Source organism: Pristiophorus japonicus, chromosome 12 (genome assembly GCF_044704955.1).
Source record: "Pristiophorus japonicus isolate sPriJap1 chromosome 12, sPriJap1.hap1, whole genome shotgun sequence".
NCBI lineage: Eukaryota > Metazoa > Chordata > Chondrichthyes > Pristiophoridae > Pristiophorus > Pristiophorus japonicus.
In genome coordinates this window covers 170,725,692-170,742,376 of record NC_091988.1, presented here as the reverse complement: position 1 = coordinate 170,742,376, position 16,685 = coordinate 170,725,692, and the positions used below count along the sequence as shown (strand labels likewise).

General features: G+C 42.7%; 1 long non-coding RNA gene across 1 annotated transcript in view; it reads left to right on the top strand.

The window, feature by feature from the left end:
- The window catches only part of LOC139277048 (uncharacterized), a 127,843-nt gene extending 113,642 nt beyond the window's left edge, over positions 1-14,201 (top strand). Inside the window, exon 3 of the long non-coding RNA XR_011596024.1 lies at positions 14,189-14,201. This is a non-coding gene — a long non-coding RNA (uncharacterized lncRNA). The remainder of the gene's footprint in view (positions 1-14,188) is intronic.
- The last annotated feature ends 2,484 nt before the right edge of the window (positions 14,202-16,685 follow it).

The window sequence follows — 16,685 nt, the reverse complement described above, 5'->3', positions numbered from 1 at the left end:
TTACAATCTAGAGAATCGATACTATATAAGTATTTCAAGAGCTTTGCAAGCAGGCGATTAGTAATTACAGAGAACATGTTTATTCCTATTTCATTTGTTGTGATTCGTTCTTTTCAATTCAGAACCACATCGTTGCTCACCCAGGACAATTCTCTGTTGCTTTTACAGACAGGTGCAGGCACTTGGTTTTCTTAAATATATAATAACCAGTTAGTTTAAGATTTTCAAAGCACAGAAATTCATGAACACACAAATTGGATGTAAATGGTGCAACACTTTAACTGCCTGCACTTGTAAAGCAGTTTACTCAAGATATTCAGGATTTGAATACATTATACATTCTCTGCGAGTTCTCAGCACACAGTGGACTGCCTGAGGGAGAATTTGCCTGAGGAACAGAGCTGACAGAAATTTAAAAATCTCCAACAACCATTTGAACGGCTGTATTATCATCAAGGGAAGGGGTTAAGTTGACAAATTCCTTCACCATGGAGGATTCTCGCCTATGCACACCCAGATTCACTGATCTGCTGGAACTCATAAGAATATAAGAAATAGGAGCAGGAGTAGGCCATACGACCCCTCAGGCCTGCTCCATCATTCAATAAGATCATGGCTGATCTGAGTGATGCGTAAAGGAGAGCTGGCTTCTTTGGCACTGAAGGGCAAGCTCCACAGAAAAACAATCCTGTCAGGAGTTAAATAACGGGGCGAATGCTGTCCTATTTTGTTTAAACCAATGGAGTAGCATCGGGTTCCCCCAAAACTTAGCAAAATACTCCACTGCAGCCTAGGTAAGGTCTTGTACAAGATCAACATTACCTCCTTGCTTTTGTATTCAAGGTACAAAGCTAAACTTTGCTTTACTTTTATATCGCCTTATCTATTTATGCCGCCACCTTTAATGGCTTATGTATCTGCAAATCAACAGCCCACTGTTCCTCTACTCCATATAAAATCTTACTATTTAAGGTGTATATCCTATTCTTATTCTTCCTTCCAAAATGTATTAATTGACATTTTTCTATTCAATTTAAATCTACCACCTCTCTATCCAACCTACTAGCCTATCAATACTCCTCTGAGTTTTTCGCAATCCATGTCAAATTTGCTGTGTGCCCAATTTGTTGTCAATAGCAAAGGTCAATATTGTTCCCTCAATTCGTAAATCTAGATTGTTCATATATCTAATCTGGCTAAATATTTAACCAAGATCAGTACATATGTGTGGTTCGAGAAACAGGGAACATTACAGGCTCTCCCATTAAAAATAATTCTAGAGCCCCCTGGATGTCTAGGGACTTACAGGGGAGGATTAAGAAAAAAAGGGACACTTATGTCATATACCAACTGCTAAATACTATAGAATCTTTAGAGGAATATAGAAAGTTAAGAGGCAAAATTAAAAAGGATATTAGGAATGCTAAGGGAGAGCATGAGAAATTCTTGGCCAGTAAAATTAAGGAAAACCTTAAGATGTTCTATAAATATATTAAGAGTAAGGGGGTAACTAAAGAAAGGATAGGACCTATTAGAGACCATGAGGAGGCGGAAGATGTTGATAAGATTCTTAACAAATACTTTGCATCTGTTTTCACAAAGGAAAGGGGCAATGCAGATACTGCTATCAAGGAGGAGTGTGTTATTTTGGATGAAATAAATATCGTGAGAGAGGAAGTATTAAGGGGTTTAGCAACTGTGAAAGTAGATAAGTCCCCAGGCCGGGATGAAATGCATCCTAAGCTGTTCAGCGAAGTAAAAGAGAAAATAGCAGAGGGCTTGACCATCATTTTCCAGTCCTCTTTGGATCTGGGCATGGTGCCGGAGGATTGGAGGACTGCTAATGTAGTACCCTTGTTTAAGAAGTGAGAAAGGGATAGGCCGAGTAATTACAGGCCTGTCAGCCTAACCTCAGTTTTGGGAAAATTATTGGAAAAATTTCAGAAAGACAGGATAAATCTACATTTGGAAAGGCAAGGATTAATTAGGGACAGTCAGTATGGATTTGTTGAGGGAAGATCGTGTTTGACTAACCTGATTGAATTTTTTGAGGAGGTAACCAAGAGGGTCGATGAGTATATATAGACTTTAGCAAGGCTTTTGATAAGGTCCCGCATGGTAGACTGGTCACGAAGGTTAAAGCCCATGGGATCCAGGGCAAAGTGGCAAGTTGGATACAAAATTGGCTTGGAGGTGGGAAGCAAAGGGTAATGATTGATGTATGTTTTTATGATTGGATGTTTCCAATGGGGTTCCGCAAGACTCAGTACTGGGTCCCTTGCTTTTTGTGGTATATATCAATGATTTAGGGAGTATGATTAAGAAGTTTGCAGACGACACTAAAATTGGCTGTGTAGTTGATAATGAAGAGGAAAGTCATGGGCTGCAGGAGGATAGTAATCTACTGGTCAGGTGGGCAGAGCAGTGGCAAATGGAATTTAATTCAGAAAAGTGTGAGATGATGCACTTTGGGAGGGCTAATAAGGAAAGGGTATACACATTAAGCAGTAGGCCACTTAATAGTGTAGATGAACAAAGGGACCTTGGAGTGCTTGTCCACAGATCCCTGAAAGTAGCAGACCAGGTGGATAAGGTGGTTAAGAAGGCATACAGAATGCTTGCCTTTATTAGCCAAGGCATTGAATATAAGAGCAGGGAGGTTATGCTTAAATTGTATAATACTTTGGTTAGGCCACAGCTGGCGTACTGCATGCAGTTCTGGTTGCTGTATTAAAGGAAGGACGTGATTGCACTAGAGAGGGTGCAGAGGAGATTTACTAGGATGCTGTCTGGAATGGAAAATCTTAGTTATGAGGACAGATTGGATAGGCTGGGTTTGTTCTCATTGGAACGGAACAGAGGAGATTTAGAGGAGACTTCATTGAGGTGTACAAAATATTGAGGGGCCTGGACATAGTGGATAGTAAGGGCCTATTTCCATTGGTGGAAGGGTCTATTACGAGGGGGCATAGTTTTAAGGTGGTTGGTGGAAGGTTTAGAGGGGATTTGAGGGAGGGGCTTCTTTAGGCAGAGGGTTGTGGGGATCTGGAACTCACTGCCTGGAAGAGTGGTGGATGCAGAAATCCTCACCACTTTTCAGAGATGGTTGGATGGGTACTTAAAGTGCTGTAACCTGCAGGGTTACGGACCCAGAGCTGGTAATTGGGATTAGACTGGATGACCTTTTTTGGACGACGCAAATATAATGGTAAGTACTGCAGGGGATCGAATACAGCCAGGGTGATCTCCTGGACTAGTTTTGATCGCCTGGATGGGTCGGAGAGAAATTTTCCCAGATTTTTTTTCTCCCAAAATTGGCCTGCTTTTTGCTGCTCCCAGGAGATCACATGGCTCCGGTTGGGTTTCAGTATAAGGGGTGTCGTAGTTGTGTGAGGCGGACTGTTTGGGCTGGGTGCTCGTTGCCTTTCCGTCATTGTTCATAGGTTTATATGTAACCTTTGGGGCTGCTGACCAAGGGCCATGCGGCTTTGTCGGCCAACGTGGACACGATGGGCCGAAATGGCCTCCTTCTGCGCTGTAAATTTCTATGTTTCTATTAATGATTTAATTTGCACTGGATTTAAATGTATAATGAAGCTGTCACATATTTGGGGTGAGAGCATTCTGCCAGTAGAGAACCAGGTCAGGAAGGTAGCAAAAAGCACAGAGCAGATGGAAAGTGGGTGAGTCGATGCATTCGTAGTTTTCTGGCCTACACTCATGCACAACTGTAAGCTGTTCACAGGAGTGATCCTGATCATTTTTTCTCTGGAATTACTCATTATCAGAAAAAGATACAATTTGATGATGAATTGACTTCTCTTTTAATATCTCCTTCTCATAAGAATTAGATCTCAGTATGGAAATAACAAATAATGTGTTGCTCAGATTTCACTGCCTCCTGGAATTTTTAGGCAAAATTACTGTACTCAGACAACAAATTGTGTTGCACATTGTTACTGTAGAAGTTGATGGGGATTTGTTACAGGATGTCATACAAATCAATTGCCCAACAGATGACATACTCGGCGCTGGCCCCGCTCCATTATTTCAGACATCCCCCTGATTATCAAAATCCACGATGAGGCCTTGGGCAATGTGGACCATTTTCCATACCTCGGGAGCCTACTGTCAACAAGGGCAGACGTCGATGACTAAGTCCAACACCGCTTTCAGTGTGCCAGTACAGCCTTCGGTCACCTGAGGAAGAGATTGTTTGAAGACCAGGACCTCAAACCTGGCACCAGGCTCATGGTATACAGAGCAGTAGTGATACCCTCCCTCATATATGCTTCAGAGACATGGACCATGTACAGCAGATGCCTCAAAGCACTGGAAAAGTACCACAAATGCTGCCTCCTCAAGATCCTGCAAATCCATTGGCAGGATAGGCGCACCAACATCAGTGTTCACACTCAGGCCAACATCCCCTGCATCGAAGCATTGACCATGCTCGATCAGCTCCAATGGATGGGCCACATCATCCGCATGCCCGATACCAGACTCCCAAAACAAGCGCTCTACTCAGAGCTCCGACTCAGCAAGCGAGTCCCAGGTGGGCAGAGGAAACGCTTCAAAGGACACCCTCAAAGCCTCCTTGAAAAAGTGCAACGTTCTCACTGACAACTGGGAATTCCTGGCCCAAGACCGCTCAAAGTAGAGGAGAAGCATCCGGGAAGGCGCCGAACACCTAAAGTCTCTTCGCTTGGAGCAAGCGGAAGCCAAGTGCAAACAGCGGAAGCAGCGCACGACAACCCAAGCACCCCACCCACCCGCCCCTTCAACCACCGTCTGCCCCACCTGTGACCGAGACTGTAGGTCCTGCATTGGACTCATCAGTTAACTGAGAACTCATACTAGTATGGAAGCAAGTCATCCTTGACTCCGAGGGACGGCCTAAGAAGATTTCAGACTTCCCACTCCGTGGACGGAATCTTACCAGTCCTGTGAGTGCGGGTGTGGAGGCTGTGAAAATGGCTGAGATTGACAGTGAGGCGGAAGTCCGCTCTGAACCCGCCTCCTTGTCAGTTTCCAAAGAGCCGGATCTGGCTGTGGTTCACACACATGACACCAAGCGGCAGGACAGCTAATTAACACCATTAAGATTAACTTTAAAGGTATTTAAAAATAGTTTTACCAGGCACTTACCATTTTTCCAAGTTTTTTAGCAGCTGCCCATCGCCCAGGCTTCACATCAGGTAAGTATGTCAGGTTCTCAATGACTCTCTATTGCTTTGACTAGTTGACAGCTGCAGAAGTGGTATAAAAGTTACCATTTCACAGCTGTTCAGTTTCCAATCTCAGGGGATGAAGTCTTCAGGATTTGGAAGACACTTTTGCGCTGTATGCAGTTTGGAAGTGTCTGCAGTGAACTCTCTATCCACTGTCACCTCGTTGGAGCAACCTCTCTCACCATTGACAGATCGCTTCTGTCATCTCCACTTCACCTGCCATCTACTCCAACAGCATCAGTGCCCTTGAAAAAGATCTCACCTTGATCCTCAGAATACCACCACGATCACTAAACACACCAGCATCACTACCAACAACACCAAACTTCTCCGCAATCACCTGATGCTGCACAGGACTCAGGGCATCTGCACTCAACCACATTGCTGCCTGGGACGCCAGGGATGGCCTCACTATGGCCACATTTATTTAACTGACTGCCACATGATGCACCAGGTTGGTACCACCCCACCCCACACCAGCACCATAAAGCATCCCTGCAATGACCAAGCAATTCCTTCCACATTTATCACCATTGCGGGGGTACCCTTATGTCTCACCATTCAGTACAACTCAGTATACCACTTCCAAAGGTGCATACAAATCTGTTCAAGAAAGCGAAGTATTAAAAATAAAGATCTGCTAACTCTGGTCACTTTAATAATCAGGATTGACTGTAAACCAATTTGGTGGGTATATCGTGTTTAATCAGAGTTTAAGTCAGAATACAACACATTAGTTATACAGCAAAAACATACAACCGTGACAAATAGCTGATACCGATTGGATCAGACAAATAGCTTGCGCATTTCTCTGGCTGCAGCCTCTTTCTCTTTGTCTAGAGCTTCCTTTGGTAAAGCATGGGATTGCTCAAAGAGCATTCGACCAGCCCAACTTCTATTTCGCTCTCCCTTCACACCGTTTATGAGGATAGCCTTGAGGAGGTGACTATTATTCTCTTTTTAGGGGTGGGCCTGACATGGGATATTGACAAGACCTTTTGACCGACAGAGGTTTCCCTAAAAACTTGCTATCTAATGCCGTATCATGTTCCTTGTTTCGATTCTGAATCAAGACCCCTCCCTAAAGATGTCATATGATTTTGGCCACATGTCTTGTTGATACATTCCCGAAGATGCCTTCCTATGGAAATCATTTTGTCTTTATTTCCCTGTTCTCTCGGGTACATTCCTGAAGCTCAAGCCAGAAAACTGCACGTAGCAATTGTTTACGTTAACTCCTATAACTTTCATCCATTTGAAGTCTTTCTATAACAAAATGTCTTAACGATACATAAACAAAGTTGAAGTTTTAACTTGAAAACAACAGATAATGGTTGTCATAGTGCAGAATGCTATAATATCTCAACAGGGAACCAAAACATTAGCATTTCTAAGTATCTAATCCCAATCCGAGGAGACACTTCATCTCCAGTTCAAGACATAACCAATTAAACACAGCATTCTTTGCAGTTTTTTAGTCACATAACCATATACATTTTGTACACCCCTGATTTCTAACCAATTGCAATGTATGACAGCACATTTTGAAATTCTACATGAACATTGGCTAAAAGACCCAAGTGCCTGCCCTTGTGTGTTGTTAGTTGATATGATTGGACAAAAATGAGGGTGAATGTGAGGTGTGGATAGTGAGATTTGGATGTGATAATTTAGATTGAGAGAAAGGGATGAGGGAGATGCAAGGTAAGTTGGTGTGAGTAAGGATGTGTAGGAGTAGGGTAGGGAAGGCAGAGTGATGGGGATGTGATGAGTGAGGATGAGATTGAGTGTGGCTTTGCAGTACGTGATCTACTGAGATCATTGAAAGGTTTGTGCCACTGCAGCCAGCTCCTCCTGCGCAATGCGCAACCAGGCTGTGTTGATCTCCTGGGGAGGTCTCTTCCGCCCATTGGAAGGGAAGAGAGCCTCCCTGCAAGATATGTTTCCCTCCATAAGCATCTGGAGGGAGTTATGGGAGAGCCTGGGTGCAGCTGTGCACATAAGAACATAAGAAATAGGAGGAGGAATAGGCTATCTAGCCCCTCGAGCCTGCTCCGCCATTTAATAAGATCATGGCTAATCTGATCATGGAATCAGCTCCACTTCCCTGCCCGCTCCCCATAACCCTTTATTCCCTTATCACTCAAAAATCTGTCTATCTCCACCTTAAATATATTCAATGACCCAGCCTCCACAACTCTCTAGGGTAGAGAATTCCACAGGGAGATTTTAATTTTGTGGACGAAAGAAGTTAATTTGTCACAATGCTTGCCTTTGATGAGGATGGAATACTAGGCTGGAGAGGGGGAAAGAAAATGTTTAGTAATGTTCAATTTGACAAATCTTTCATTCGCTCTTCATTACTGATATTTTTCAGGTTTGTGATTCCATTATCTGACTTGCCAATTGATACTAAACTTTGGCTCAACTAGGATCAGACTTTAAGGTGATTGGCAAAAAAACCAAAGGCGACATAAGAAAAAACATTTTTACGCAGCGAGTGGTTAGGATCTGCAATGTACTGACTGAAAGGATGGTGGAGGAAGACACAATCACTGCTTTCAAAAGGGAGTTGGATAAGTACCGGAAAAGTTATTTTTTGCAGGGCTACGGGGAAAGGGCGGGGTAGTGGGACTATCTGAGGAGCCGGCACGGGCTCAACTAGCCGAATGGCCTTCTCCCATGCTATAAGCATTCTATGATTTTTAATGAACTTCCATAGCATTGCTCATGGGTAGGCTGGGTTCTGGAATATATTTAACTGCTAAGGTGGCCTGCCCCTTTAACGCCATCGCTGAGTACTCTTTGTGTGGAGATTGTCTAAATAGGCATACCTGAGGTAAATTACAGACTAATTACTGACAAATCTGTAGATTGGCAGCTATTTATAAACCCCAGGCTCCGCCAGTTTACCAAGGGTAGAAAAACTGGTGGAAAACCAGACTGGCTTTTTCTTTATTTCTTTCTTGTACTTTTTTACAGTTTGTTTTGTGTCTGTAAAGAAGTGCAATCTCTGACAGGTGAGTTCTAAGATGTAAGAAATTTTTAAAAATTAGGTGTTAGTTCATCCTTTATTACAGTAATACATCAGTGATGGTTGCTTTGTAGTTTGATGACAGAATCATATGTATGATATAATTTCACTTCAAAAGGTAATCACTGTTTCTGTACCTATATAGGCAGTAAAGGATGCCACAGCAGGCAATGAATTGGCTCCTCCGTGAGATGAAATACGAGGAATATCCATTGATATTTGACTGTGATTTTAGAATATAAATCAGAAGGTTACTCCTGGCCTTCTGAGATTGACAAATTCATACACTATCAAATTTTATGTTTTGCAAAGAACTCACTGAATAGAAAAAGCTTACGAGATGCATTCTGAATATAACAATTTCACTTTTTCAAGTGACGAAGGGAAGAAAGAAGATGGAAGTCTGTAAAAAAAGAAAAACATTGGAAAAGAGTACAAGTTGTACATTTTTTTAACTACAATATCATCACTTCTGACATGTTTACTATATTGATGTGATCAGATATATTAATTTTTCAACTTCTTTCTTCTGCTAATAAACTTACTTTTAGTGCAGGAAAGAGTCTTGAGAATACACTACTGTGTGAAGCCAGCAACCTACAACCGTTTGTGTTTTGAGTGTTTATCAATAATAGTACAATCATCAGGCAGATTATAATCCGAGCCTCTCACTTGTGAGCACAGTGTATTTCTTGCTAATCGGTTGCACAAGCAAAAAGCAACATAAAATGACACTTGGATAATACAGGACTGACAATACTATTACTGACATAACATTTTAACCTTAAGTGACACTCCTGCTGTCTCCAAACCAAATATAATGGAAATGCTTTGGACTTGTCCTAAAAATGAATTATAATGTTATGGTTAGTATTTTAACTTGTATTCGGGTTATGGATTAGGTGGCAACATGAAGCACTACTTTGGTTCTGATTCTGGTATCATTTTGAGTTTAACACGAACAGTAGGTTTGTCTCCTTTGGCAGCTCCCTGTTAAGTGAAATGTCATCTCCTTATATTATAGATATTTTTTTGGACCACAATCTTTTAAAATTGTTTATTTTTAATTATTTTTATCTTTACTCCACAGTAAGACTAGTTTGATCTTGCAATAATTCCTGGTGTTTGTGATGAAGGAAGAAGAAAATGGACAACTGCTTGTATAACTGTAATGTTTGCACCCTAACCTTGGTCCTGGTAGAGGTAGGGAGTGAAAGTAAGAATGAGAAAGTGGGTGTTTCAAATTCTTCATTTTCTTCAGGAGTGAGGAAGGCAACATCCATTACGTCTATCACAATTTAGATCCAGTTAAGCAGTAAAACCTCGATATGATAATCCCACATTACAACAGTGACTACACTCTAAAAGTACTTCATTGGCTGTAAAGCGCTTTGAGACATCTGGTGGTCGTGAAAGGTGCTATATAAATGTAAGTCTTTCTTTCTTTATATATTGGGATATATATGAGGTAAACTTAGTTGGTAGCACCCTTATCTCCAAGTCTGAAGGTTGTAGGTATAATCCCCACTCTAGGACATGATTTCAACTTCTAGTACTGAGAGAATGTTGGATGGAACCAAGTTCCTGTATGACTGTTCTGGTGGCTGAAGAGAAGGTTAAAGAAGGAAAGCTAGGAATTTTCCTGGCATTCTAACATTTCTCCCTCAATCACTAAAAACAGATTAACTGCTCAGCCATCTCGTCGGTGTTTGAGATCTTGTACACAAAATTGTGGCTACATTTGTCTTCTGAACAGTAACTGTATTTCTAAGTAATTCAGTGTAGGTATGCTGTGCGATATTTCAGAGATATGCTAAGATATGATGTAAATACAGATCTATCTTACATTTGCATCAGTAATTACATATATGTAAACTACATAGGAATGTGTAGGACCAAAAAAAAGTCATTGTGGCAATCTAGCCAGTCCCAGAATTTATCTGCAACTGTTGAAATGAGAAGCCTAGGTAAAGGCCCAAGACCCATTGTGCATTATTGAAAAAAGTAGGTGAGAATAAGGTAGCATTTCTGGTACAGTGCAGATTTCTTCCAAATGATTAAATATGGGTGCGACACTCAACCAGAGTGAAGTGTGCTATTTGCACCCAACTTTCTGCGGTAATGATCAGAATTACACATAGCTTTAGGTATTGATTTGAACATGTGTGGGATGCACACTAGTGATGGAAGCAGAAAACTGCAGGGTATTACAGCAGATGGGCTGAACCTGGGGTAGAGACAGATGATGTTACATAGGTACATGTAGGCAGTCTTTATGATGGAGAGGATATGGGTCAGAAAATCAGCTCTGGGTCACATAGTATGCCGAGATTGTCAACAGTCTAGTTCAGCCTGAAACAGTGGCCAGGCAGGGGGATGCAATCAGTGGCATGGGTATGGGACCGAAGAGGATGGCTTTGATCTTCCCAATGTTTAACTGGAGGAAATTACAGCTCAACTAAAATGTATTGGCTGGTGCTGCATTGCAATGTAACACTTATTATCATTTTCATGCTTTATGTAATGTTAGCCATTTAATCAAACAATATTATAACAAATGGGAACTAAGCAGCCATCCAACATTGCCACAATGGATTTAGGAGATCCTTTTCTAGAGTCCTATAGCAATTCACTTATTTACATTATACCGGTGAATTTTCTTTGTTAATCAGCTATGTGATAATTCCTCAAAATAAAATTATAAATAAAATTAGCTAACCCAAACGCAGGTAGATGTATCACACAAGATTTTGTTTGATGTATGAATCCCAAAACATTACCTTGATCATATATTAATTCAAACCAAGGGACGTATGAGAAACCTGACAGGAACAAAGATATTGAGCATCATATTCGAACTGTTTTGACTGCTGAGCATTGTCTTTTCACTAGCCAAAGAGGATAACTTGTTTGGTCCCAAAGTGATCTCCAAAAAACAACAAAGCAGTAACTGACAATCAAAAAAAAAATGAGTGAATCTGTCAACTAAATACTTGTCTCTCTCAGCCGCTGTGATTCTAAGTCGAAGCCTGATATGAAGGACTTGTAGGAATGGTTCAGTCCATAGCAGTACAATGGGCTAACAGTGCTTGACACCACCACAGTGGAACTGCAGCATGATCTCTTTTCCAAAATAGAATGTGGAGATCATGCTGTAAAAGTACATTTGAATGAGCTGAAAAATGTAAAAATAAAAATATTAGATTTGAATCAGAGAAATTAATGAATCTAAATAGATTTGACAATTAAAAATACAATATGTATATTTTTGTGACATGAACATTGATTGCATCGTGTGCCTTTAGCTAACTAGCTGCCAACACAATCAGTTTAAAGAATATGTCTACAATTCTTATCCAGTACCACTTGGAGTGGATTCTATAAATGCATAGTTTCACCGACCCTAAATCTAATGCTTGGTGAGAAAATAGAAAAGAACATAAAGAAAGAACAGTGCATATTCAGGACACTTCTATGGATTCTTTTTATTAGCCATCACATTGCAATGAAATTATTCAGTTAACATCTCATACTAGTGGGCAGCAATCAAAGTCAACAGCATCAGGAGAGCTGACATCAGCCAGTACCATCCTCAGGGATAAGATGGCAGTTCTGACTGGTCTCGTACATATAAAGAGCACTATAATAGAACCAGAGCTTCATTATAAAGGGCAATTAAAATGAAACATACTTTTTATTACCATACTTCCTATGATTCAGTGCCAGTAACTGTAATAGCAATGTAGCATACAGATTTCCTATGAGTGTATATAAGATGCAGTTACACTAAACATGCCTTATATTCTCATATACACATCCACTAAAATCAGCAATATGAAAGTATCCAAGTGAATGTGTTGATTAAATCCCATGCTATCAAATGTGCATTGATTTTAATCTGTTTCTTTAATTGATATTTTCTTGACAGTATCAGAATCCTTCCTTTTAGATTTTTCTTCTTCTTCTATCTCTTGTTCCCCCCGCCCCCTCTGCCTATATATGTACTGTTGGTGTTTGCATCTCCTGCAGTTGAGAATGGGGCTGGCAACCTGCCCCTAAACCTCTACCGGTGCTAATCTCCTGGCACACATTTTCCCTGCCTTCTGTCACAAGGAGCCGAATAAAGGCTAAGTAGCTCTCCACTGTGACATGGCTGAGATTGTGAACTCAACAGGACATGCCACTCTGTGTAGCTACCTTTAGCTGCCTCACCTAACTTGCCCTTTATAAAGGTACAGTACATAAAAATCATGGAACTAATAGCAGCAAAATGGATTAGGAAAATTAGTTCAGCTACATATATGTGCATGCATACATATAAAGATCGAAGACAAATCTCACGGGAAATCAGGAAATGACAGTTATGTTAAATAAATTCTGCACATCAATGTTCACTATCAAACTTGTGGATTATTCCAGATTCAGTCAAACTAGTTCTGGGATCTATAACAAAATTAGAGGTCAGTTATATGTGTAAAACAAAACTGAAAGCATCAAATACCCATAGGTCACTTGAGCCAAATAGGATGGATCTTAGAAACCTCAAGGAAATGAATGAATAAGCAAGGCTCAGTTTAATATTTCCAAGGACTCCATGAGCTAGAACCTCCACTTTTGTGCTTATCGCCCCAAAATGGGCATTATTTCCAGGGTGGGCGGTAAAAAAGGATTTTCAGATTGCCGGCTTCTCGCCCATTCTCAAAGCACCGAATCTCCATTTTTGAATATGAAATGGGCGGCAGCGTTAATTTTTTTTGACCTTCTGCCGTAAAGTGTTGCCGTCCTTAGCAACGGCATGGCAACGCTCGATTCCCGCGATTCAGGAGGTCAAGGGTCATCGCGCAGAGGAGGAGACGGAGAGAGAGAGAGCTCATATATTTGCCTGAATTTGGCCTATAATGGAAAGAGAGGAGGAGGCATCACAGCATGCTGTGGAGACTGATGCTGGAGAGAGCAGTGAGGTGGGAGAGGAGCACATTGGAGGGCGACAAAAGAGCCAGGAGGTTCTCGGATGAGGATAATGCCTCCCTCCTGCAGAAGGTCGAGTTACGCTGGGGTGATTTGACACAGGGAGGGCATGGGAAGCCCACCCCAAAGGCCTACCAGAGGATATGGACCGAGATAGCAGAGGTGGTCTCATCAGCGACCAACGAGGTGCGTGAGGGCAACCAATGCCGCAAACGATGGAACGACCTTGTGGGATCTGCAAGAGTAAGTGTTACATTGATTTACATGTACTTATGTATTTATATAATTTGATTTGTAACAGTCATGAGTGACTATCAGCAGATGTGAGGTCTTTCACTTTTACCAGGAATGTTTTACTCAAAGCCTGCAGTCACAGTGCACGTCTTTAGGTAAAGAATGATAATTTTCATAATAATCATGATTACATCTATCGGTTATGTGTTGTATCAGTCTCTGTGACAGTACCTAGCAATGATATCACGCAATGATCTCATGCCATATTGTCCTGTCACCTTTTACAGAAGAAGCTATCGACGATGAGGTCTGTGCAGAGGCGAATGGGTGGGGGGCCACCAGTCACCAGCGACATCACTGAGATGGAGGAGCGGGTGCTCGCACCCGTGGGGAAGCACTCTCGGACAGCTACGGAAGCATCTACAGACCCTGAAATTATGCCACGCGAGTCAAGCTTACACCATTGCGTGATGTGGTCAATAGATGCCACACCCACTCATATCCAAACAATCATATATGATAGATGATTTGTAAAATTGTCATAGAAATAATGATGGCCTTATGAAAATCATTGGAATGCAAATGTGTTGATGGTCATGAAATGTGATGGCTGCGATGATTTTGAGAGCGGTGGTGCTTTTGTCGTGCATATGTAGTGCTTGACTCGCCTTGTGACCCTAGCACCCCCTTCTCCTCTAATAACCTCATTTGTGTTTTGCAGCTCAGCCCAAGGCAAGACCACAGAGGCCAGAAGGTGGGGGTGTGGGGCCCGACTCTCCGGACGATCCAACATCTGGTGCTGAGAAGCTTTGATTCTTGCCCGTCAATCCGCTGGGTCTGTTCCCCACGAATGAGAGCATGGACTTCGAGGAACCTGCATTGCCACGCTCCAGAAGCCATTCCACCTCAAGGCCATCTTGTGGTCCTCTGGTCATTCCTGCCTCCACTCTGGAGGTACCAGCCCCAAGCACCTCACCACAGGGCACCCCATCAATCCCCAGGATGCCGCCAACCCCACGGAGGTCTCGTGGGCGTGGCAGGTCTGTTCCACGAGCGCCACATGACAGCGGAGAGATGGTACAGTTGTCCAGGAGGACTGTAGACATTGGTGACCAGCTCGTAGAAGCATTGGGGGGCATATCCTGACAGCTGGCCACCATGACCAAGTACATTCCGCGGATGGCGGAGGCTCTGGATGCGATAACCAGGAACACTGCTGGCACAGGCCTCCCGATCGCGGCACTCCACCCCTAGGTTCTGCACCACCACTGTGAACGACAGATGAGAGCAAGGACCAAGATCCTGCTTCTGCATCAGAGAATGTTGCCCCCTCAGCACCATCCACTCCTGTACCCATGCAACAACTGCACCTGCCTTCATCCCCTTCCCCCAAGAGGCACCGCCTGAGGAGCTCCTCAGCCAGGCACCATGGAGCCAGGAAGGGAAGGTGATGGCTGTGTTATATCTCCATTTGGGTGTATGCAATTTGTTGTAATATATGGGGGCTGGGAACCATGCTCCTGCTTTGCCTTTGTATTTGTGTTGCTGGACATGTTGAACATTTGATTAATGTCAATGGTGGAAAAAGTGGAGCGTGGTTGGTGGTTGGTTGTTATTGTCTGTGATACTTATGATTTCAGACCAATGTTGGTATAAAATTTTTGTTATTGAACATAACCTTGTGCATTGTCTCAGATAGCTGCACCGTTGCACGCTGGTGATTCCTTAACATGAAAGGGTTAAATACAACTTAACATCAATCAACGTAAACTTTAACTGGCACCAAGGTGATGGGCACCATTGATGTCTGAGCTGCACACACATGGCAGTGTGCCAGCATTGTCACTCACATCAATGCTCTTTCAGGCAAATCGTTCAGCTATCAGCTCTTCAAGTAAGAGTCTTGCAGCTATGTAGCCACCTTTCCTGCGGTCTGAAGGGGGTCGTGGGCATGGTTGCATAGCCAGCCTGATTGTCTGGCCCTAGGTCAGCGTTCAGCCCCTCGCCCTCCTCTTCCTCTCCTGTGGTGGAGCATCAGTGCCTTCTGGCAATTCTTGGCCCCTCATGATAGCCAGGTTGTGCAGCATTGAGCATAGGACCACGAATTTATCTGCTTGCTCAGGGTTGTATTGTAGCTCCTCTCCTAAGTGGTCAAGACATCTGAAGCACTGCTTAAGCACTGTTATTGTTTGGTGGCCCCATTGCCTTGAAAGTATAATAGCGATTGATCAGCAGCAATGATTTCCTCACTAAAATACACCTGGAGTAAAGCCCCAATAGTCCAGAGTCTGAAAATATGTCTGTTGAGATGTTCACCTCACCTGAGAAGAACTCCAAAGTCAATGCAAACTCCCCCAAAGTTGAGGCAGCCTTTTGAATGAAGCGACCTGCGATTTAAAAAATGCCAGCCACACCGCTGGCGTTCGTTCAGAACAGTTCCGCTTTTTCTGGGCGTTTATTTGGGGCGGCGACATTGTGGGCGATGTGTGTGCGAGGTGGTGAAAGTGACGATGGGCGATCTCCTGGCCGTTAGTTTCACCAAATGTGCTCTTTACGACAAAAAAAGTGGATGGGCAGTGTTATTGAATCTCGGTGTTAATTCCGTGTGGAAAGTAACGCTGGGCGATGTTATGAGCGTTGATTTCGCCCATTCTCATGATTCTGCCCCAAAAAAGTGGGCGGGAGGTAATATTTTTTCCTGGCATTACGCACATGGGGAAAGTAACGCTCGGCGATAAGTTTCCTAAAAATGCCCGTCAGTTTCCATTTTGTGCCAAAATTGGCGATACATGGGCATTATACATAATTTCAGCAGTAAAATGGGCGTTAAGTGGGTGTTAAGCATGCAAAAAAAGTGGAGGTTCTAGCCCCATAAAAGGATCAAAATAGTGGCTCATATAATCCCTGCCACTTTTCTCACATTACAACAGTGACTGCACTTCAAAAGATACTTCATTGGCTGTAAAGCGCTTTGGAACGTCCGGTGGTCCTGAAAGGTGCTATATAAATGCAAGTCTTTCTTTCTTTCCATTGAGGTAACTGAAGCCCTGCATTGCCATGCACTCCACTACACACACCTGAGCAAGAGACAACAGCAGAGCAGACATTACAGACTGGCAGAAAGATGTGTCAGGATCTCAATGACTGGGTATTCCAGTGAGTTCCCCAACTGGGCACTATTTTCTCTTGGACATATTTTAGGTTTTGCTGCATGCTCC